This window comes from Eumetopias jubatus, unplaced genomic scaffold (genome assembly GCF_037043125.1).
Source record: "Eumetopias jubatus isolate StellerSeaLion01/CBP00866 unplaced genomic scaffold, mEumJub1_p1.0 scaffold_2, whole genome shotgun sequence".
NCBI lineage: Eukaryota > Metazoa > Chordata > Mammalia > Carnivora > Otariidae > Eumetopias > Eumetopias jubatus.
This window is the reverse complement of record NW_028274808.1, coordinates 63,731,138-63,753,701: the sequence shown is the minus strand read 5'-3', so window position 1 is coordinate 63,753,701 and position 22,564 is coordinate 63,731,138. Positions and strand designations below refer to the sequence as shown.

Below are 22,564 nucleotides of genomic sequence, written 5' to 3'. Positions count from 1 at the left end.
AAAATTGTATAGAAAAATCACATTTTGTTTATCCAGTCATTATTATTTTCACTATTTGGTTATCAGGGATCATTCTGCTCTGAACATTCATTTATAATTTTTTTAAGTTTATTTATTTATAATCTCTATACCCAACGTGAGGCTTGAACTCATGACCCCAAGATCAAGACTTGCATGCTCTACTGACTGAGCCAGCCAGGTGCCCCTAGTTTATAAATTTTTGTTTGAACAGATGTTTTCAGTTCTCCTGGGTATATACCTAAGAGTGAAATTGCTGGGTTATATGGTTATTCTATGTTTAACTTATTGAGAAACTGCCAAACTATTTTCCATAGTGGTTGCAGCATTTTACATTCCTACCAGCAGTATATAAGGGTTCCAATTTCTCCACACCCTCACCAACACTTTTTTATTATAACCATCCTAGAGGTTGGTACAGTAGGTCCCCCAACCCCCCTTATCCATGATTTTGTTGTCCACGATTTCTGTTACCTGCAGTGAACTGTGGTCCAGAAGCAGATGATACTCCTGACCTGTCTTCAGAAAGTCAATAGTAGCCTAACATCATATCACAGTGCCTAAGTTATTCCCCTCACTTCATCACTTCATTTCATCAAGTAGACATTGTATCATCTCACATTACCACAGGAAAGGGTGAGTATAGTATAATAAGATATTTTGAAAGAGACACCACATTCACATAACTTTTATTATAGTTTATTATAATTATTCTATTTTATTAGTTATTGTTAATCTCTTACTGTTCCTGATTTATAAGTTAAATTTTATCATAGATATGTATGAGTAGGAAAAAACATAGTATATGTAGGGCCTGGCACTGTCCATGGTTTCAGGTGTTCACTGGGGGCCTTGGAATACGTCCCTTGGGATAAGAGGGGACTACTGTATCTCATTGTGATTTTGACTTGCATTTCCCTAATGACTCATGATGTTGATATTTTCATGTACTTACTGGCCATTTGTCTATCTTCTTTGGAGAAATGTCTTTTCAAATTCTTTGCCTATTTTCCAGTTGGCTTATTTGTCTTTTTACTGGTGAGTTGTAAGAATTCTTTATATTTTGAATACAAGGACTTTATTTGCAATTATTTTCTTCCATTCTTTGGGTTGTCTTTTGACTTTCTGGGTGTTATTCTTGAGCACAAAAAATGTTAGTTTTGTTAGGGTCTGATTTGTCTATTTTTGGTTGCTTGTGCTTTAGGCATCATGTTTTAAAACCACTGACTAGGGTGGCTGGGTGGCTCAGTTGGTTAAGTGACTGCCTTTGGCTCAGGTCATGATCCTGGAGTCCCTCGAGTCCCACTCCCTTGCTCAGTGGGGAGTCTATTTCTCCCTCTGACCCTCCTCCCTCTGATGTTCTCTCTCATTCTCTCTCTCAAATAAGTAAATAAATAAATCTTAAAAAAAAAAAAAAAAACACTGGGGCGCCTGGGTGGCTCAGTTGGTTAAGCGACTGCCTTCGGCTCAGGTCATGATCCTGGAGTCCCGGGATCGAGTCATGCATCAGGCTCCCTGCTCAGCAGGGAGTCTGCTTCTCCCTCTGACCATCTTCCTTCTCGTGCTCTCTATCTCTCATTCTCTCTCTCTCAAATAAATAAATAAAATCTTTAAAAAACACTGACTAATCCAAGGTTACAAATATAATTTACACCTATGTTTTCTTCTAAGTTTTGTAGTTTTATCACTTACATTTATGGCTATGATCCATTTTTAAAAAATTCTTATTTTTATTTATTTATTTTTTTAAGTAAACTTTACCCCAACATGGGGCTCGAACTCACTATTCTAAGATCAAGAGTCACATTTTCTACTAACTGAGCCAGCCTGGAGACCCTGGCTATGATCCATTTTGAGTTAAATTTTATATATGATGTGAGGAGGGGGGGAGATCCAACCTCCTATTTGTGTGGTTATCCAGCTCTAGCACCATTTGTTTGAAAACACTATTCTTTTCCCCCCATTTAATTATGTGGGCACTATTGTTGAAAATTAATTGACCATACATGCAAGGGTTTATTTCTGGACTCTCAATTCTATTTCATTGATCTATATGTCATTCCTTGTGCTAATACTGTTCTTTCTTGATTACTGTAGTATTATAGCAAGTTTTTTTTTAAGATTTTATTTATTTACTTGGCAGGGAGAGAACACTAGAGAGAGAGCAAGCACGAGTGGGGGACAGTAGGAGAGGGAGAAGCAGGCTCCCTACTGAGCAAGGAGCCCAACACAGGGCTGGATCTCAGGACCCTGGGATCACCACCTGAGCCAAAGGCAGATGCTTTAACTGACTGAGCCACCCAGGTACCCTATAGCAAGGTTTTATATTTTTATTTTTTCATTTTTAAACTTTTTATTTATTCATTTGAGAGAGAGCACAATAGAGGGAGAGGCAGCGGGAAAGGGAGAAGCAGACTCCCTGCTGAGCTGGGACCCCAACATCGGGCTCTATCCCAGGATCTGGAGATCATGACCCTAGCCGAAGGCAGATGCTTAGCCATCTGAGCCACCCAAGCACCCCCTAGAGCAAGCTTTTATTTTTTTTATAATTTTTTTAAAGATTTTATTTATTTATTTGACAGAGAGAGAGAGACAGCGAGAGAAGGAACACAAGCAGGGGGAGTGGGAGTTGGAGAAGCAGGCTTCCCACTGAGCAGGGAGCCCTTAACAACTGAGTCACCCAGTCACCCCTAGAACAAGCTTTTAAATAAGGATGCGTGAGTCCTCCAACTTTGTAGTTCTTCAAGGTTTTCTTTGGTTATTCTGGTTCTCTTGAATTTCTATATAAATTTTAAGATCTGCTTGTCAATTTCTGCAAAGAGCCAGCTGGGATTTGGAAAGGATTGTGTTGAATCTATAGATCAATATGGGAAATATTGCCATCTTGACAATTAAGTTCTCCAACTCAAGAACATGGGATGTATTTCCATCTAGTCAGATTAGTTTAATTTTTTTCAACCATGTTTTGTAGTTTTTAGAATATGAGTTTTACACTTAGTTTGTTTCTTAAAGTTTATTTAGTTTTTTTTAGTGATCTCCACACCCAGTGTGGGGCTCCAACTCATAACCTGAGATCAAGAGTCGTACATTCTCCTGACTGAGCCAGCCAGGCAACTCTTCACTTGTTTTGTTTAGTTTATTCCTAAGTATTTTATTCTTTTGATGCCATTGTAAATGGAATTTTCTTAATTTCATTTTTGAATTGTTCATTGCTAATATATAGAAATACAATTTGATTTTTGTTTATTGATCCTATATATTGTAAACTTGGTGAAATTTTTGATTCATTCTCATAATTTTTAGTAGGTTCCTTAGGATCTGTTATATATAAGTTCATGTCATCAGCAAATAGATACTTCTACTTCTTCCTTTTTTTTTTTTAACATTTTATTTCTAAATAATCTCTACATCCAACTTGGCGCTTGAACTCAAAACCCCAAGATCAAGAGTGGCATGCTCTACTGACTGAGCCAGCCAGGCGCCCCTACTTCTTCCTTTCTAATCTGGATGTCTTTTATTTCCTTTCCTTGCCTAATTGCCCTAATTAGAATCTCTAGTACAATGTTGTATAGAAGTGATGAGAACAGTCATCTTTGTCTTTATTTGATTTTAGATGGAAGGCATTCAGACTCTCATCATTAAGTATGTTAACTGTGGGTCTTTGTATATGTCCTTCATTAGCTTGAAGAAGGTCCCTTTAATTCCTAGTTTGTTGAAAGTTTTTGTATCATGAAAGAGGAGTATTGAGTTTTAACTGGTTTTTTTCTTCTTTCTCTGTTGAGATTATCATGCATTTTTGTCTTTTAGTCTATTGAAATCATGTGTGACATTAAAATATTAAATATTTGGGAAAAAAATTAAATAATTGGTAACATTCATCAGTGGAGCCATCTGGTCTAGGGCTTTTCTTTTTTTCCTTTTTTTTTTCTTTCTTAAATTTTTTATTTAGGTTTAATTAACATATACTGTATTATTAGTTTCAGAGGTAGAATCCAGTGATTCATCAGTTGCATACAACACCCAGTGCTCATTACTGCAAGTACCCTCTTTAATGCCCATCACCCAATTACCTCATCTCCCACCCACCTCCCCTCCAGCAACCCTCAGTTTGTTTCCCATAGTTAAGAGTCTCTCATGGTTTTCTTCCCTCTCTGTTTTTGTCTTTTTTTTCTCCTTCCCCTATATTCATCTGTTTTATTTCTTAAATTCCACATAAGAGTGAAATCATACCTAGGGCTTTTCTTTGTGGGAAGTTTTTTAAACTGCTAATGCAATCATTTTTATTTGTTATAGGCCTATTCAGATTTTTTATTTCTGGGGCACCCAGCTGGCTCAGTCAGTAGAAATGTGACTCTTGATCTCGAGGCCTTGAGTTCAAGCCCCACACTGGGTGTAGAGTGTACTTTAAAAAAAAAAAAAAAGTTTAAATTAATTCTTGAGCAATTTTGGCAGCTTGTATCTTTTTAGGAACTTGTTCATTTCATCTAAGTTATCTAATTTTTTGGTACACAGTTGTTCAGACTATTTCCTTATAATCTTTTAAAAATGTTTCTGTAAGGTCAATAATGATGTTTTTACTTTCATTTCTGAGTTTAGTAATTTGAATTTTTCTTTATTCTTAGTCTAGATAAGATTCATCAATTTTGTTGATCTCTTCAAGGGACCAACTTTGGGTTTGTTCTTTTTCCTTATAGTTTTGCCATTCTCTATTTCATTTATTTCTATTTTAATCCTTACTTTTTTCTGCTTGCTTTAGGTTTCATTTGCTCTTCTTTTTCTAATATGTTAAGGTGAAATGTTACCTTATTGATTGAGATCTGTCTTCTCTTTTAATACAGTTGTTTAGAGTTATAAATTTCCCTCTAAGCATTACTTCAGCTACATCCCATAAGTTTTCATATTCATCTCAAAGTATTTTCTTACTTCCTTTGTGATTTCTTTTTTGATCCATTGGTTGTTCAGCAGCGTGTAGTTTATTCCCACATATTTGTGAATTTTTCAAATTTACTTGCTATTGATTTCTAACTTCATCCTATTGTTGAATCATCTGTTTCTCCTTTTAATTCTGTCAGTTTTGCTTCCATGTATTTTGGGGGCTCTATGGTTAGGTGCGTATATCTTCATAATTCTTAAATCTTCCTCAGTTGACCCATTTTATCATTATGAAATGTCTGTCTCTAACAACTATTTTTGTCTTAGTTTGTTTGATCTGACATTAGTATATCTACTGAAGCTGTCTTATGGTTGCTGTTTGCATATCTTTTTCTATCCTTTTACTTTCAACCTATTTGACTTTTGAATATATAAGCGTGTCTTTTATACAGTTGGATCATATTTGTTTTGTTTTACTCAGTCTGACAAGATCTGCCTTTTGAATGGATCGTCAGTGATTCACTTTTTTTTTTTTTTAAGTAGGCACCACACCCAACATGGGGCTTGAACTCATGATCCTGAGATCAAAAATCACATGCTCTACCAGCTGAGCCAGCCAGGCTACCCAAATTCACATTTAATGTTATTATTGATATAGTTGGATATACGGTTGACACTTGAACAACATGGAGGTTAGTAGCACTGACCCCCTGTGTAGTCAAAAATTCATGTATAACTTCTGACTCCCCCAAAACTTAATAGCCTACTGTTGATGGGAAACCTTTCTGATAATATAAACACAGTTGATTAACGTATAGTCTGTATGTTATATGTATTATATACTGTATTCTTACAATAAAGTAAGCTATATAAAAACAAATGTTATTAAGAAAATCATAAGGGGCACCTGGGTGGCTCAGTTGGTTGAGCATCTGGCTCTTGGTGTTGGCTTAGGTGATGATCTCATGGGTTGTGAGATTGAGACCCATGTCGGGATCCACAACTCAGTGCAGAGTCTGCTTATCCCTCTCCCTCTGCTCTTCCCCCCACCCCACCCCGCTCTCTGTCTGTCTGTCTCTCTCTCTCTCATAAATAAATAAAAATCTTTAAAAAAATAATAATAAGGAAGAGAAAATACATTTATAGTATCATATCAAAAAAGAATCCATGTATAAGTGGACCTGTGTAGTTCAAACCCATGTTGTTCAAGGGTCAACCGTGTATCTGCTCTTTTACTCTCTTAGTGATTGCTCTCGGACTTAAACAATATATGAATTTATCAGAATCTACTTCAGATTATACTTTTTTTTAAGTCCATGAGATGCAGAAATACCTATATAGCTGTATTCTCTCTCTCTTTTTAATTTCACTGTAGTTATACACATTACATCTATGTTACACATACAAGTTTGTTAAAATTATTACTTTCTACAATTTTAGGTCCTTTAAGGCTGAGAGAAGGAAGGAGAAGAAATACATGTTTATATGTACAGTTTTTATATTAGCCTTTTTATTTACCATTTCCAGTTTTTGTCATTAGTGGATTTTTTTGGTGTCTTAGTCTGTTCGGGGTACTTTAACAAAATACCACAGACTAGGTGGCTTATGAACAACATTCTGGAGGCTGGTTCACAGATATCTGTCTTCTCACATGGTGGAAGGGGATAAGGAGCTCTCTGGATTCTACTTTATAAGGGTACTCATCACAGCCATGAAGGCTCTACCCTCATGGCTTACTCACTTTCCAAAGGCCCCACCTCCAAATACCATCACATTGCCAATTAGGTTTCAATATATGAATTTTGGGGGCATACAAACATTTCATTTACAACACTTGAATTAGTGTTTCACCATTTGCTCTATTCCCTCAGACAATTTCCAGAGACTTTAAAAACTTTTCTTTTTTTTTTTTAAGTAGTCTCCATGCTCAATGTGGAACCCAATGTGGGGCTTGAAATCACAATTCTAGATCAGGACTTGAGCTGAGATCAAGAGTCCAGTGCTTAACCAACTGAGCCACCCAGGCACCCCTTTAAATACTTTCTTAAAACTTTAGGGGCACCTGGCAGGCTCAGTCAGAAGAACATGCGACTCTTGATCTCGGGGTTGTGAGTTCAAGCCCCATGTTGGGTGTAGAGTTTATAAATAAATAAATAAACTTTAAAAAAAATTTTTTTTCACCAGCTAAGGTGGTTTCATCAGGAGGAAGGGTCACAGAGCTCCTTGTAACATCATTTAAGAACCCTCTAGGCTATGCATTTTTTTGTCTTTTAAGTAAGCTCTATGCCCATGGTGGGGCTTGAACTCATGACCCCCAAGAGATCCCGAGTTGTTTTGCTTTACCAACTGAGCCAGCCAGGTGCCTCTGGGCTGTGCATATTTTAAACATGGATACCTAGTAGTAAATTGCTCTGTAGAAAAGCTACACCACCTTACATTTCCGACAGCAAGTTGTGAGAATGCTTATTCCACACACTTTTGCCTACATGGGTATTATCAATGTTTGTAACCTTTGCTAATCTGATAAGCAAGAAACCCATCTCATTTTTATGTTCTAAATTTAGGCAGTCTGAGTTGATTTCTAGAAGAGGCATACCTGCAATTTTTAATGCTAAATTCGTTATAGTTGACACCTCACCATGACTGTTAGGAAAGTGAAATGTTAAGGACATGGAAGCTTCCAAAAATGAACCGAGAGGCTGCCTTCATGTCTTCAGAAGGGGGCCAAAACAAATTGCCGAGGGAAACCTTGATACCAATGATTATCTTCCTATAAAAGATCCATTTTTCTCTTTAAAAAATTAGTTATATGTTGCCCTACCATATATTTGGTTTTTTTATTTTTAAAGATTTTATTAATTTATATGAGAGAGAGAGAGAGAGCACATGAGAGGGGGGAGGGTCAGAGGGAGAAGCAGATCCCTGCTGAGCAGGGAGCCCGATGTGGGACTCGATCCTGCAACTCGAGGTTCATGACCTGAGCCGAAGGCAATTGCTTAACCAACTGAGCCACCCAGGCGCCTGCCCTACCATATATTTAAAACCTATTGCTAAGTATTAATTATTAAATAGTTTTATAGCATTAAAAGATTTTTTTTTCTTTAAAAGATTTTATTTATTTATTTGACAAGAGAGAGACACAGAGAGGGAACATAAGCAGGGGGAGGGGGAGAGGGAGAAGCAGGCTTCCTGCTGAGCAGGGAGCCTGATGCGGTGTTTGATCCCAGGACCCTGGGATCATGACCTGAGCAGAAGGCAGACACTTAACCGACTGAGTCACCTAGGTGCCCCCATTAAAAGATTTCTAGGGACCATTTTATCTGTTAAAATACCCCAAATTAAGATATTGGTTCTGGGGGTGCCTTGTTGGTTCAGTCAGTAGAGCATGTGACTTTTTTTTTTTTTAAGATTTTATTTATTTGACTGACAGCACAAGCAGGGGGAGAGGCAGAGGGAGAGGGAGAAGCCGGCTTTCCACTGAGCAGGGAGCTTGATGTGGGGCTCAATCCCAGGACCCTGGGATCATGACCCCAGCCAGAGGCAGATGCTTAACTGACAGCCACCCAGGCACCCCGAGCATGACTTTTGATCTTGAGATTGTGAGTTCAAGCTCCAGGTTGGACATGGAGCCTACTTGAAAAAAGATACTAGTTCTGATATGTTTTTATTGGCCTGCTCCAAATAAATTCTCTTAGCTGGTATAAATATCAAGAATCAGAATCCAATATATTAAGAAAAATAGCCGAGACTGCTAATGTGGGTCACTGAGCAGAGATTATTAGGTGAAAAATAAATAAATGAAAAAAAATTTCTTCAATAACATAAATTCAGACTTGAAGAAATAGAGGTGCTGTTTCTATATTGAAAGGTAAGAAAATATAAAATTGCTCTCAGTGCTGAAAAACCTTGGTAAATTTTCATAACTCATTATCTATTAAAAAAATTAAGCATGGGTAAATTGGTCTGCTGGATAGCATTTCTTATTATGTTTCTTTCTCCTTTTGCCTTCCCCATGTAGACCTTCTCTAGATAACTGCACCTGGTCTGCCAGAAGAGAAGTGAAGGAAAGATACCCACCCACACCATAGTGTGATTGCTTACAAGTTCTTGTATGAAAAGGAATCATTTGAAAGCACCTGGGATGGTTTATTAGTTTTACAGGATTCTCTTCTTCCTGGTTTCTCTTTAGAGGGAAAAATAACATAAATTCAAAAGCAATTCCAGTCTGAAGCACAATTATTTGCTTGCATAACAAAAATCTCTAATCTTTTTCTGCACATTACTATTCTTAGAGGAGTTAAAAAGAAAAATACTTTTTAATGTGTTAGAACTCTCTAATAATAAAAAGTACAAGAATTAAAATTTTTCTTTCATAGTTCTATAATTCTCCAAAAGTATTAAAATAAGTATTTATATGTTTGAGTGATTTTTTTTTCCAAAAATGCTAAATCTAATCAAATGCTTTGACCATTTGGCTTTACAGAATAGGGGTACATTAATTGGTTCATTGATTATTTATATGGAGAGACTAAGAAAGAAGCTATTAATTGCTACCAATTTTATATTATAGGCTTTAATGTGTATGAAAATATTTTTTTATTTTGAAAAATATCCATAAAGTCATAAAAGAAAGTTTGAAATACTAAGATGTTCGTTTCTGAATCTATCCTAGCATAGGAAGCCAATGTTTTATTTCCTTCCCAACATTAGGTCTTCCCAAGTTGTTAAGTTCACTCTTAATTTGTATTTATTAAAAGACAGATAGCTCATTGCCATAAAGTTACTATTTTACCGTAGGTTAATTCCAGGTATGAAATTTACAAATTCTTTTCTTGATTAGAAATTTTGCTTTGTAAACATTATAGAGTGGAAGAAACCGTAAACCGTTAACCCTTATTTTGATAAAATAAAAGGTTGGGATTGGTATACTACAAAGAATTTGAGGTAGAAATTCTGAAATCACAGAGTTTGTCTCCCTTTCATAGTTTATTAATGGTGTCTTTTGGGATGGAAAGTGTTTCTATAAAGCACTGTAATTAACTTTAAATGCAAAAGATGTTTTATGAAATGTGGTAACCTCATTTAAATTGGGTACTTTGGGGATATTTAAATAATTTTCTGGACAAATTATTCCTTTACACAAGTGCATTTCAGTAGAAACAGAAGCTATTATTAGTTAGATTTGTAATTAAAACATGTACTTGTTTATATATTTTGTACCAAAAAAAGAAAAACAATATACAGTTCAGATACATCTCATTGAATACAAGCCGACACTTTTTCAGACTCACATTCACAAAGTTAAAAACCAGCCATACCATTGTAAGGTAATTAAATGGTTGTAGATTTCCACTTATACAACTGCAATAAGTTTTCAATAAACATTCGAGTGTCTAGTTGTCCTTATTTTGTGTAAGAAATGTTCAAAGTGTTGAGCACAGCATAGTAAAAATACTTCTGATACTTGTCTTTATTTTCATTTTTTGTTCCTTTTAATTGAGGCATTTAAGACTATACATCCTTTGTATATACCCTGCCACTGCAGATTTTTTACTTAATTCAGGATTCTCAGAGTAAGGGCAAAGATTCTCTTAAAATCTATAAAAACTCAACAACCAGTCACATGTACACTGAAAGTGGCATACCAGAACAAATCCGTGACAATGGAGCCAAATTTATTCACTGATGATATGGAGGGGGAGACCAGAGGAGTGTCAAATATGTGTACTTTAAACACTTTAAACTTAACTTTCCCTATGACTTGGTGTTTGTGTTATTATTTTTCTTTTTTTTTTTAAGATTTTATTTATTTATTCATGAGAGACGGAGAGAGAGAGGGAGAGAGAGACAGAGAAGCAGAGGGAGAAGCAGGCTCCCAAGGAGCATGGAGCCCGATGTGGGACTCCATCCCAGGACCCTGGGATCATGACCTGAGCCAAAGGCAGATGCCTAACCATCTGAGCCACCCAGGCGCCCTGTGTTATTATTTTTCTATAAAAGTTTCTACTAAAAGTTCTTTGTAATTTCTAACATTTTCAGAACACGAAGGAAAATAGATTTTACATAGTTTAATCAAGATGGTTGAGGGGATCAGAAGTAATGGTGCCACCCCAATTTGGGGCCATGAGGTGAGTCAGTGAAGTGGAGCAGACGGCGAGTGGTGGACCAAGAAAGAGTTTTAAGTGTTGATCCTTCTCTCTTGGCTCAGTTCCTTCCAAACTCTGAAATCAGTGCAGTCTTTTGTCCATTCCTGCACTATTTTTACTCTTTCCCAGGGCCAGGACTAGAATATGTGGACACCAAATTTAAGGGTGTGCTCAAAACCTCACTAAACAAGATAATAGTTCGATACCAGTTTTGAGAAAAATAAAAATTAACACCTAAAAATGCATGATGAACAAAATACCACATTTTTAAATAAAGACAGGATCAACCAAGCCATGTTAGAGCCTGAAGCAAAGGGAAAAAATGAGTAATTCTAATTCAGTAAGAAGAACCTTATTTTAGCATATTGGAGTCTTGAGTTCCAGGCTTTGTTTCTTCCCTTTGTTCTCACTTCCCAAAATGACCTCACTCTGTAAACTCTAGATCTGTATCCCATTTTCCGTTCTTGGCTTCCACCCGGCCAGAATGTTCATGGAAAGAACACTGGATCTGGCCTTGGCATCTTTTTACATCTAAGCTCTCCTCCTACTATAAAACCATAATTGGATTCCAAGGAGTTTTGGTAAGTGGTGGTGAGGTTGATTTGAGGCTCTGGTCCCTGTCAATTGCTCTGCAGAAAAATCCTCAACCTCATCTGGAAGTTCGTTATTTGATTGTACACTGAGAATCCACAAGAACTACCTATGCCATCTCCTCACCACATATTTAGTAGTATTACAGAACTAAGCTTTTGCAAGTTCTCATAATACCTTATATCAACTGTTTTGTGTCACTTGCTATGTAGTAAGTGGCTATAGAATATTCTCAAAAGTTGGTAATGGGTAAAAACAAAGAATATTTTGGGATGTATCTATTTCTCAATTTTCCTTTTTTTTTAAGATTTTATTTGAGAGAGAGACAGAGAGAGAGCATGAGATAGGGGAGGGTAAAAGGGAGAAGCAGACTCCCTGCTGTGCAGGGAGCCCGATGCGGGACTCAATCCCAGGACTCGATCCCGGGACTCCAGGATCATGACCTGAGCCGAAGGCAGTAGCTTAACCAACTGAGCCACCCAGGTGCCCAACCATTTTTCCTCTTTTTAATGTAACATAGCCTGGGAGCATGTGTTAATGTTAATTTCCATACTATTTTTTTTTCCAGTGAGGTGATGATAAAATTTTTGTGTTTCATAACTCAAAATAGTTATGCTTAACTAAGTATGACTTATATAAACTGAGACATAAGTACCATGGAAAGTTCAAATACAACAAGTAAACCAAAACAAAAATATTTCTAATTCTTTAGCATTTGGTAAGATCTTTCAATAATATTAGTCTTGAAAAATAAGAGGTCCAAACTTGCAATATGATTAAAAGAAAAAAAAAGGGGGTGTTTTCTGTTAAAATACCCTTCCCTCTAATGAGATTGTGGATGATTGTTATTGTCCATGTTGTGATTTTTGGAGTTCTGTTTTTAGTGTGTCTGAGCCTATTTTTTTTTTTTTTTTTTAAATATTTAGTGGGGGGCGCCTGAGTGGCTCGGTCGGTTAAGCGTCCGACTCTTGATTTTAGCTTAGGTCATGATCTCAGGGTCGTGAGATCAAGCTCTGCACTGGGCCTGAAGCCTGCATAAGATTCCCTCTCTCCCTACCCCCTACTTGCCTCCCCCCTCTCTATAGAAAAAAATACATATATTACTTAGGTTTACTGTTTAATTTAAAAAGTACACTTGAGGGGCACCTCAGTGGCTCAGTCAATTAAGCATCGGACTCTTGATGATTTCAGCTCAGGTCGTGATCTCAGGATTGTGGATTGAGCCCTGCCATCAGGCTCCCCTCTTGGTGAGGAATATACTTGAGCTTTTCTCTCTGTCCCTCTTCCTCTGCCCCACTCCTCTTATGCACGTTTTCTCTCTCTAAAATAAATCTTTAAAAAAATTAAAAATAAAAGTGCACTTGCTGAAAAGGAAGGGAGGGGAGGGAGGGAGGGAGGGAGGGAGAAAAGAAGGGACTCAGCCTTTTGCAAAGTAGTTTCCACATAACCCTAATGGATTAAGCATTATTTTGCCCATTTTTATCTATCTATCTATCTATCTATCTATCTATCTATCTATCATCTATCATCTATCTATCTATCTGTCTGTTTATTTGACAGAGAGAGAAAGCACAAGCAGGGGAGAGCTGAGCCGAAGGGAGACACTTAACCAACTGAGCCACACAGGTGCTCACCCATTTTTAGATGAGGAAACTGAAACTTGGAAATCACTCTCTTTGCTTTAACTATTTTTTAAAGGGAAAAAGAGCACCTGCATAAAATAAAATTCTTCCTTTTATCTTTAAGCAGAATATTTCAAACTATTCTAAAAATGTATCAAAGGGGCTTGACTTCTTCTCTTTAAAAGGGAAAAAGGCCCATAGATTTTAGCTTAGTTTTGGGTTTTGTTTTTTTGTTTTTGTTTTTGTTTTTTAAGCTTTACAAATGATACAGCTCTTTCTCAACTCCATCTTGAAGGTAGCAGCTGCGTGCACGCAGTTCAGGCATGTGGACGTGCAGCTTTTTGTCCGCGCCCAAGAGCGACGCACCCTGGAGATGACTGGCCAGGAGACTGTTGCCCAGGTGAAGGTTCATGTAGCCTCACTGGAGGGTATCACTCCAGAAGATAAAATCGATCTTCTGGCAGGCCTGTCCCTAGAGGCTGAGGTTACCCTCGGTCAGTGTGGAGTGGAGGCTCTGACCACCCTGGAAGTAGCCAGTCCCATACTTGGGAGGTAAAGTCCACAGTTCCCTGGCCCGCGCTGGGAAAGTAAAAGGGCAGACTCCCAAGGTGGCCAAGCAGGAGAATAGTGCCAGTTGTACTGACAAAGCGGCGGATGCAGTACAAAGTGGGTACTTTGTCAATGTTGTGCCCACCTTGGCAAGATGAAGGGCCCCAATGCCAAGTCTTAAGTGCATTGTAATCCAGGCTTTCCCCAATAAAGCCATTTAGTTCAAAGAAAAAAAAGCTTTACAAATGATAGGAAACAAAATGGACCACTTATACCTGCTGCCTCTAAGTCTCATTTCTGCTCTCAGGGAAACAGAAATAAGCATTTTCAGATGAATTTATAGATAGCGTGTGTGTGTTTTAACACTACATTTGCCATGTCAGACACTAGTGCTTTAGCTCATAAAATCTCATTTAGTACTCCAAGAAGTTGTACTGTGTCATGATCATGCTATGAAGGCGCACACATGAGTTGTGACTTTCCACAACGTCCACTTTATTTAGTCATAAAGCAAGGTTTACATAACTATAAAGCAGGCTCAGGATTCCAAACTCAATGACATTTCACCATGTGATTAACTTGTCTACCTACACGGCACACAAAGCTGTACACAAATCACACAACAAACAAGATTGTGAACACAGAGGGTAGGAAGTTAACAAACCACACAGGAAGTCAGTCTGTGGGTGCGCAGTTGAGGTAAAGGCCTGGGTATGGTCCCGGTCAGCTCTGGGCACTCACTGCTTCTGATATTCAAGCAGCGAAGGATCTCGGTTCTGTTCCGATATCAGTCGGGCAGAGCCTTTGGTGGCAGCTGCCTTTTTTCAGTGGTCAGACAGAGAGGGGTCATGTCTGAAAAGTCTGACAGTTTGCTGCCCAAGTCCTCCCCTTTGAAGAAATTTAGTCTTGGGCCCCTGCAGACCTCCTTTGCTTCTGCTTATCAGTTCTGGGGTGTCATCAGCTGCTGCTGGTCTCAGTGATCTCTGGTAGCTGCAGTACCCCTGTTCGTGTCGTTGCCTGACACAGGCCCCTACTTGACATGAGTGACTCCATCTTACCCTCTGCATATTGTTACTGCCCCACCCCCTTTTTCTGTTTACTAGATGAAAAACAGGTACAAAAATATAACCTGCCAAAGGTTAACAGAGCAGTGCTTGGTTTTCAATTCCTGGGAGCCTGGTTCCAAAGCCAGACTTTAACCGTCACTCTTTTTCCTCTCTACATGCAGAAGCACATAAATACACATATGTGTACCCATACATACCCACATACATATATATATGTTTCATACTACATATTAAAACTTTGTCATGTGCCCTTGCAGGCCTTTATTTATCTGCATGAAGGGCAGGGAGAGGAACAGCAACTTGCTAAAACAAGATAGAGCAGCCAGAGACCAGGATTACAAAGCATCTCAGAGAGTAATAAACATGAAAAATAATCCTTGGCTGAGAAACTAGATCACTGATAAACTAGGAGGAGTTTCAGTTGTTACACAGGAGGACTAAGGGTGAAGGCCAGACTGCTTCTGAACTAGTCTTGTTGGATGTTAAATGATAATAATTCTTAAAAGCAGTGAGTTCAGAAGAATCCAGTGCATAACAGTCAACTTCTTAATTAGCATATAGCAGGTAGGCTGACCCCATCTGGTTGGATTGTGATGTACCCTACAAAGCATGGTCAGCCTTTCAGGATTTCAGTGTCATACTGATGGGGTTTCCTGTCATAAGTAATTTTTTATGTCATGAACTGTGATAGGAAATGACAAATTTTGTATCTCACGGTATCTAAATTAAAACCATATACTCACCCCACAGTAAGAGAACAAAGGAAAAGAGGGGAAGCTGTTGCCACCAGCAATTCAAAAGTTTTAGGAAGCACAACTAACAATATCTGGTGAGGAATCTCTAATTCACGCCTGTATTTTACTTCCCACCGTTGACTCACCACTTCCCAGATCTCTTAAGTCGCTGAATTGTAGCCAATCATCCTTTCAAAATTCAAATTTTATTATATCATGTTAAGGGTTTAAAATGCTTCATTGGCAGGGGCGCCTGGGTGGTTCAGTCAGCAGGGCATCTCTGGGCCATGAGTTCAAGCCCCACATTGCGCGTGGGGATTACCCCTCCCTACTTCCCCTTGAGGTGCCAGCGAAGGGTACATGATCCTTCATTTACCAAGTTCTTGAGAATTACCAGCCTTTCTCACTGGCTCTTCCTTTAGCCTTAAAGACCTGTCCAAGTAACTCAAATTCATTCCTTAAATTTCACCGTAAATAGAGGAGCCTTGGGTGAGCCAGAGTTGAGGTGGGGCATAGTTCTACAGGGTGGGGCAGACCCACCCACTAACCCACTGAGATGCAAATTGATCCATTAAGGTGACCGTTTCTCTTTCATTTAAAGCTTACTATCTCCTCACCCACGATCCCAAAGTGACCCAGAACTCTCCCTTCCCTTAGTGTCTGAGAGGAGGAAGGTGTTCTTTTTTTAAAAAACCAACCTGCAATCTTACTGTGATCCTCAAATTGCGCATAGGAATAAAAATAGTAAGACTATGTAAAAGGTTGCCACCGGGAAAAAATCAGTTGATGACAACAACGGCTTGATGACTGAAGGAAACACCCTCAGCTAGCTCAAGAGCTCTTCCCCGTCTCCTCGGCCACTCAGAGTCATTGAGCATGCGCAGGTGATTACCTACCCACTTCCGGAGGGACAGCCAATCGCTGCAAGGGTCACGGGTTCACTTCTGCCGAGAACCCGGCGTTCATCGGACTTGGGCGTTTCTGTTCTGCACTGAGTCAGGCTCTGGGACCACCGTGTTGCTGGACCGAGAGGGGCTGAGTGAGTCATCGGTTCCAGGTAAGCCAAGTGGGGTGTCGTGAGGCTCAGCTGAGCAGGGGCTTCCTCATCATCTACTGGGCGCCAGACCTCGGGGTCACAGCTTGTCCAAGACTGGGTCTCCTCAGCTGTGGCGAGGATCTTGTGAAAACTACAGCTTCTTAGTCTCAGACCTGTGGAATACAGAATGGGAATGGTGCGCCTGATTTAATTAAATTTTCAAGATTTTGGTTTGAACGAGAATTGCGGAATTGCTAGGTTATCACCAAAGAATTACTGTCTATGTTTGATGGAAGAGAGGAGGGAAAGGTGGGAAGAGAATGGAGTGGTAGCCACCATTGGAGAACCCACTACTCCACATTGCCTACACCTCCTGGCCAACTGAAATATCCTTTAACCCTCACAAAGGTATTACAATTAGGAATTATCATTACAACTTTGCAGATGAGCTGGTTTAGGCTCAGGCATGTTAAGAGTCATTCAGGGTGATAGTGGTTGAAACAGAGCTAGGAATCTACCAGAGGTTCTATTTATTCGTTTAATACTGTTTGAGCACCCATTATATGCCCAAGGATAAGAATAAAGCGGGAGACACATTCCCACCAAGAAGCTTACAGTCTGGCAGAAAGAGTCAGACATACCAGCTAAGGAATTGCAAAAACAATTGTAAAATCAAATCAGAACTATGATGTATGATTCAATGGGGAGCTAGGCAAACAGGCTAGGACCAGATCTTGATGGGTCTTTAAAGCTTTATTTTTCTTAAAACAGTGGTTCACAAACTATGGTCCCTTGACCAGCAACATCACCTGGGAACTTAGAAATACAGCACACCAACTGAATCAGAAACTGGGAATTTGGCCCAGTAGTCTTTTACCAAGATGTATGTATGGGTAAACATGATGCAATCTAAGGTTTGAGAGCTACTTTCTTAAAATAATAAAGGACTAGTGGAATGTTTTAAGTGGAAGATAAAAGGATTATATTTGTATTTGGAAAGATCAATATAGCTGCAGAGTTAGGGAATTGATTGGAGGCACCATTATGGAGTAGAAAAGGGGCTCATACTATAGTGGGAAGAGAGAAATGGATAGTTTAACTAGGGTGGTAGCAGTGCCTACAAAACGGGTTCTGTTAACTTTATAGTCTGTAAATGGCTTTATTCTGAAAAGTAGTGAAAACTGACCAGTGTGTGCACTTGTAATAAGTGGGGCACAATGATACCTGGAGTGAGTACCTATTTTATGTTCCTTGAACTCTACTGAGTCCTTTTTTTGCACATACTTTTTTAAAAAGTTTTGTATTTTTGGGCGCCTGGGTGGCTCAGTTGGTTAAGCGACTGCCTTCGGCTCAGGTCATGATCCTGGCGTCTCGGGATGGAGTCCCACATCAGGCTCCCTACTCAGCAGGGAGTCTGCTTCTCCCTCTGACCCTCTTCCCTCATGCTCTCTATCTCTCATTCTCTCTCTCTCAAATAAATAAATAAAATCTTTAAAAAATTTTTAAAAAGTTTTGTATTTTTTTCTTGATTTTTGTTTTCCCATTATGCTTTGCAATTTACTGTTACACTGGGCAAGATTCTTAAAACTTCCTTCAGCCCCAGTTTTCTAATCTCTGACCATTCTATGCAGCCTCATCCCGAATCCTACGCACTCCACATCTTGTTTAGCATACTCAGAAGTACCCGTTTTGGGGGTGCCTGGCTGGTTCAGTCTGAGGAGCCTGCGATTCTTGATCTGGGGGTTGTGAGTTTGAGCCCCACGTGGGGTGTAGAAATTACTTAAATTAAAACAAAGTACTCATTTTGAAAGTTTTTTTTTTTAAGATTTTATTTATTACCTAGAGAGCAAGAGAGTGAGCACAAGCAGGGGAACAGCAGGCAGAGGGAGAAGCAGGCTCCCCACTGAGCAAGGAGCCTGATGTGGGTCTCTATCCCAGGACCCTGGGATCATGACCTGAGCTGAAGGCAGACACTTAACCGACTGAGCCACTCAGGCGCCCTCCATTTTGAAAGTATTAAACAGGAATTAGAAGTCACTGAAGCCTTAGTCATTAGCTATAATAACATAGTGTAGGCAAGTAAAAAGAGTAGAGACTATGCTTTTATTTTATGTAGTTCTGTGTTACTGGAATTCATTACAAGTTGAATGTATTTTAACATAAAATTAAAGGTGTATTTTAAAATTCTGAAACTCCTCTCCTGTGCCTCCAAAATTTGTGTAAGAAAATTTCCTACATCACATTATTATAGGGAGCCTGGTGAAAGTTAATGCCTTTACCAGTCATGAAGGACTTAGCAACTATATGAGACATAGCAACTTTGAGATTTAATATCAGTACTTTTTATATGTAAGTGCCTACACAAACACACAGCTCAGAGCTACTGTGGGATCAGTTCCAGACCACTGTCATAAAGTAAGTCAAATGAATTTTGTTTCCCAGTGCATATAAAAGTTATGTTTACCCTGTACTTTAGTCTATTAAGTGTGCAATAGCCTTATGTCTAAAAAAAATCAATGTACATACTTTAAAAAATAATTTATTGCTAAAAATGCTAACCATTATTTGAGCTTTCAGTAGTTGTAATCTTTTTTTTTTTTGCAGTTTTATACCTTTATTTGACAATCAGCGATTAGTTCTCATCCACATTAACTGTCTGTAGATTTTTGAAAGTGGTGACAGGTACATAGGTAACCAGTGTGTAGAGCTTGTTTGGTGAATCTTCATCCTCGTTACATTTTCTGGACAACCGCACATGGATACGGTATGGAACATTCCTTATTCCTTTGGCCCAGACAGCTTTGTTGAGCCTGGTGTCAATGCGCACATCTGGAGTTCCCATCTCCTTCATGGCAAATTTCCGGATCTCTTTGAGTGCCCAAGGGGCATGCTTCTTGAAATCTGCTCCATGGATGGGCTTGTGAATGTTGATGGTGTATTCTCTGGTCACTACTTCACTGATGGCAGAATGGCCCTTCTTCTCACCACCCTTCTTCGCGGGAGCCATTCTGCCAGGCCCTGGTTGGAAAGGCTCAGTAGTTGTAATCTTTTTGCTGGTGGAGATCTTGCTTCTATTTGATGGCTGCTGACTGATCAGGGTGGTGGTAGCTGAAGGTTGAGGTGGCTGTGGCAATTTCTTAAAATGAGACAACAGAGATTGGCACTTTGACTCTTCCTTTCATGAATGATTTCTCTGTTGCATGTGATGCTGTTTGATAGCATTTTAGCCACAGTAGAAATTCTTTCAAAATTGGGAGTCTGTCCCCAAACCTTGCTGCTGCTTTGTCAGCTGAGTTTATGGCATATTCTAAATCCTTGTTGCCATTTCAACAATCTTCAGAGCATCTTTACCAGGAGTAGATTCCATCTCAAGAAACCACTTTTTTCTTTCTTCAAGCAGCAACTAAGTCGTCATGGTTTCAAGTTTGATCATGAGATTGCAACAATTCAGTCCCATCTTCAGGCTTTACTGCTAACTCTAGTTCTCTTGCTGTTTCCACCAGAACTGCAGTTACTTCCTTCACTGAAGTATTGAACCTACAATTTGTTACACAAAACAAAAAAAACCCACAAACTCAGTATCTGAAAAGTACAGTCCTGTGAAGCACCATAACATAAGGTGTGCCTGTATGTGTAATGTAGTATGTGATTTCAGCTAGATTTCTAAGAACCTTTGAGATTTATGAGATACCTTATAATACTTTTTATTGTACCTGTGTTAAATGGCAGGCACTGTGACGTGTACCTTAATTTTATTTTCTTGTTTAATAATTACAATGGGAGAGAGTATTATTTCTCACTTTGTGAAAAGAAAGCTGAAGCTCAGAGAAATTAATTTGACCAAGGCTATATAGCTAGTTAAGTGGCAGACTTGAACGAAGACCCAGTTCTATCAGGTATTGCTGCCTCTCAATTTGTGTTATGTTTTTGCTGTTACAGTGCTAGAATCAATAAATCCCTGTCTTTCCTCCTAAAAATGTTTGGAATATGCTATCAAATGTGAAAAGCTGTGAATATATCAAATATGAAAAATTGGGGCGCCTGGTGGCTCAGTCGATTAAGCATCTGCCTTCAGCTCAGGTCATGATCCTAGCATCCTGGGATAGAGCCCCGCATGGGGCTCCATGCTCAGCAGGGATCCTGCTTCTCCCTCTCCCTCTCTGCCTTCCTGCCTTTCTGCCTACTTGTGCTCTCTCTCTCTGTCAAATAAATAAAATCTTTAAAAAGAAAAATATAAGTTGCTTTGAAATAGATGTAGAGGGATGCATAGGATGCTGTAGGAGTACAAAGAAGGAGCAGTACAGTTTCGTGATTGAGTATGATGCCAATTAATGCAATGTATAAGTGTACTCAAATTATTGTAGATTCATTTTTTACCACACTAATTGAGGATAATAGCTCCTAATTTTAGGGTTGCTTGGAGAGTTTAATTGAATCAGCAACTACATGAAAGACCCTTAGCTTAGTGCCTGACACATAATAAACCATCCTAGAGAAAATTTGTCTTGGTCAGACTCTTCCAAAGGAGCATAACTGAGTCCCAAGGAAAGAAGGGAGGAAAAGGTAATGTAAGCAGTGAGTGGTTTGTGCAGGAAGGAGAACATAACATCTTTGTTTTATTTTTTTTTTCATTTTTTAAGATTTTATTTATTTATTTGACAGAGACAGCAAGAGAGGGAACACAAGCAGGGGGAGTGGGAGAGGGAGAAGAAGGCTCTTGGCTGATCAGGGAGCCCAATGCGGGGCTCGATCCCAGGACCCTGAGATCATGACCTGAGCTGAAGGCAAACACTTAATGACTGAGCCACCCAGGCGCCCCAACATCTCTGTTTTATTTATTTTTTTTAAAGATTTTATTTATTTATTTGAGAGAGAGAGAGAATGAGAGATAGAGAGCACGAGAGGGAAGAGGGTCAGAGGGAGAAGCAGACTCCCCGCCGAGCAGGGAACCCGATGTGGGACTCGATCCCGGGACTCCAGGATCATGACCTGAGCCGAAGGCAGTCGCTTAACCAGCTGAGGCACCCAGGCGCCCCCGAACATCTCTGTCTTAAAAAAATAAAAGACCAACTACTTTAGGGGACCACAAGCCAGTTGAAGATGAAGATACTGAGGTATGAAGGGCTCTGAATGGTAAGCTAAGGGGAGTACTTTGTCTTGACTTTTGGTGAGTTACTGACAGGTTTAACTGAGAGGAAAGATTTAATAAGTTTAAAAAGTGAAGGTATGAGGGATAAGTTAAATTATATATCAAGAAGCAGTAGGTAAAATGTAGAACTTAGGATAGCCCACCAGGACAAAGGTAGAGGCAGAAGACACTATTCTAGATTGAAAGGTATTTAAGGGTGCTAATAAGTAAATGTAATATGTGGGCCATATTTGGATCCAGATTCAAACACATGTAAAATAGAAAGCTGCAGCACCTGGCTGGCTCAGTTGGTAGAGCATATGACTTTTAATCTCGAGGTTGTAGGTTCGAGCCCCACGTTGGGTGTGGAGATAACTTAAAAAATAAAATATTTAATAAAATCACTTATTGACCAAGAACAGTGGACATGTTGGCTGCCATTTATGTGATCTCCTTATTTAAAAAGGGGTTATAGGGGTGCCTGGGTGGCTCAGTCAGTTAAGCAACTGCCTTTGGCTCAGATCATAATCCCAGAGTCCTGAGATAGAGGCCTGCATCGGGCTCCCTGCTCAGCGGAGAGCCTGCTTCTCCCTCTCCCTCTGCCTGCCACTCCCCCTGCTTGTGCTCTCTCTCTGTCTAAATAATTAAATAAAATCTTTTTTAAAAATTAAATAAATCAATAAATAAAAAGGGTTATAATCCCCATTTTATGGGTCAAAGAAAGGAGATTCAAAAAAGTTACATGGGTCTTCCGGAAGTATACACTAAGTAGCTGAACCAGGATTCAAACCTAATAGAGTT

At 39.1% G+C, this 22,564-nt stretch overlaps 2 non-coding genes and 2 pseudogenes across 2 annotated transcripts; 2 read left to right on the top strand and 2 right to left on the bottom strand.

Annotated features, from left to right (window-relative positions):
* Nucleotides 1-5,439: 5,439 nt before the first annotated feature.
* On the bottom strand, nt 5,440-5,512 carry TRNAK-UUU (transfer RNA lysine (anticodon UUU)). Its single transcript has one exon. It is a non-coding gene; the product is annotated as a tRNA-Lys (tRNA).
* A 7,999-nt stretch (nt 5,513-13,511) lies between these two features.
* Nucleotides 13,512-13,979, top strand: LOC148164842 (ubiquitin-like FUBI-ribosomal protein eS30 fusion protein pseudogene; annotated as a pseudogene).
* A 5,250-nt stretch (nt 13,980-19,229) lies between these two features.
* Nucleotides 19,230-19,660, bottom strand: LOC114210068 (large ribosomal subunit protein eL31 pseudogene; annotated as a pseudogene).
* A 2,396-nt stretch (nt 19,661-22,056) lies between these two features.
* On the top strand, nt 22,057-22,129 carry TRNAK-UUU (transfer RNA lysine (anticodon UUU)). Its single transcript has one exon. It is a non-coding gene; the product is annotated as a tRNA-Lys (tRNA).
* Nucleotides 22,130-22,564: the final 435 nt, after the last annotated feature.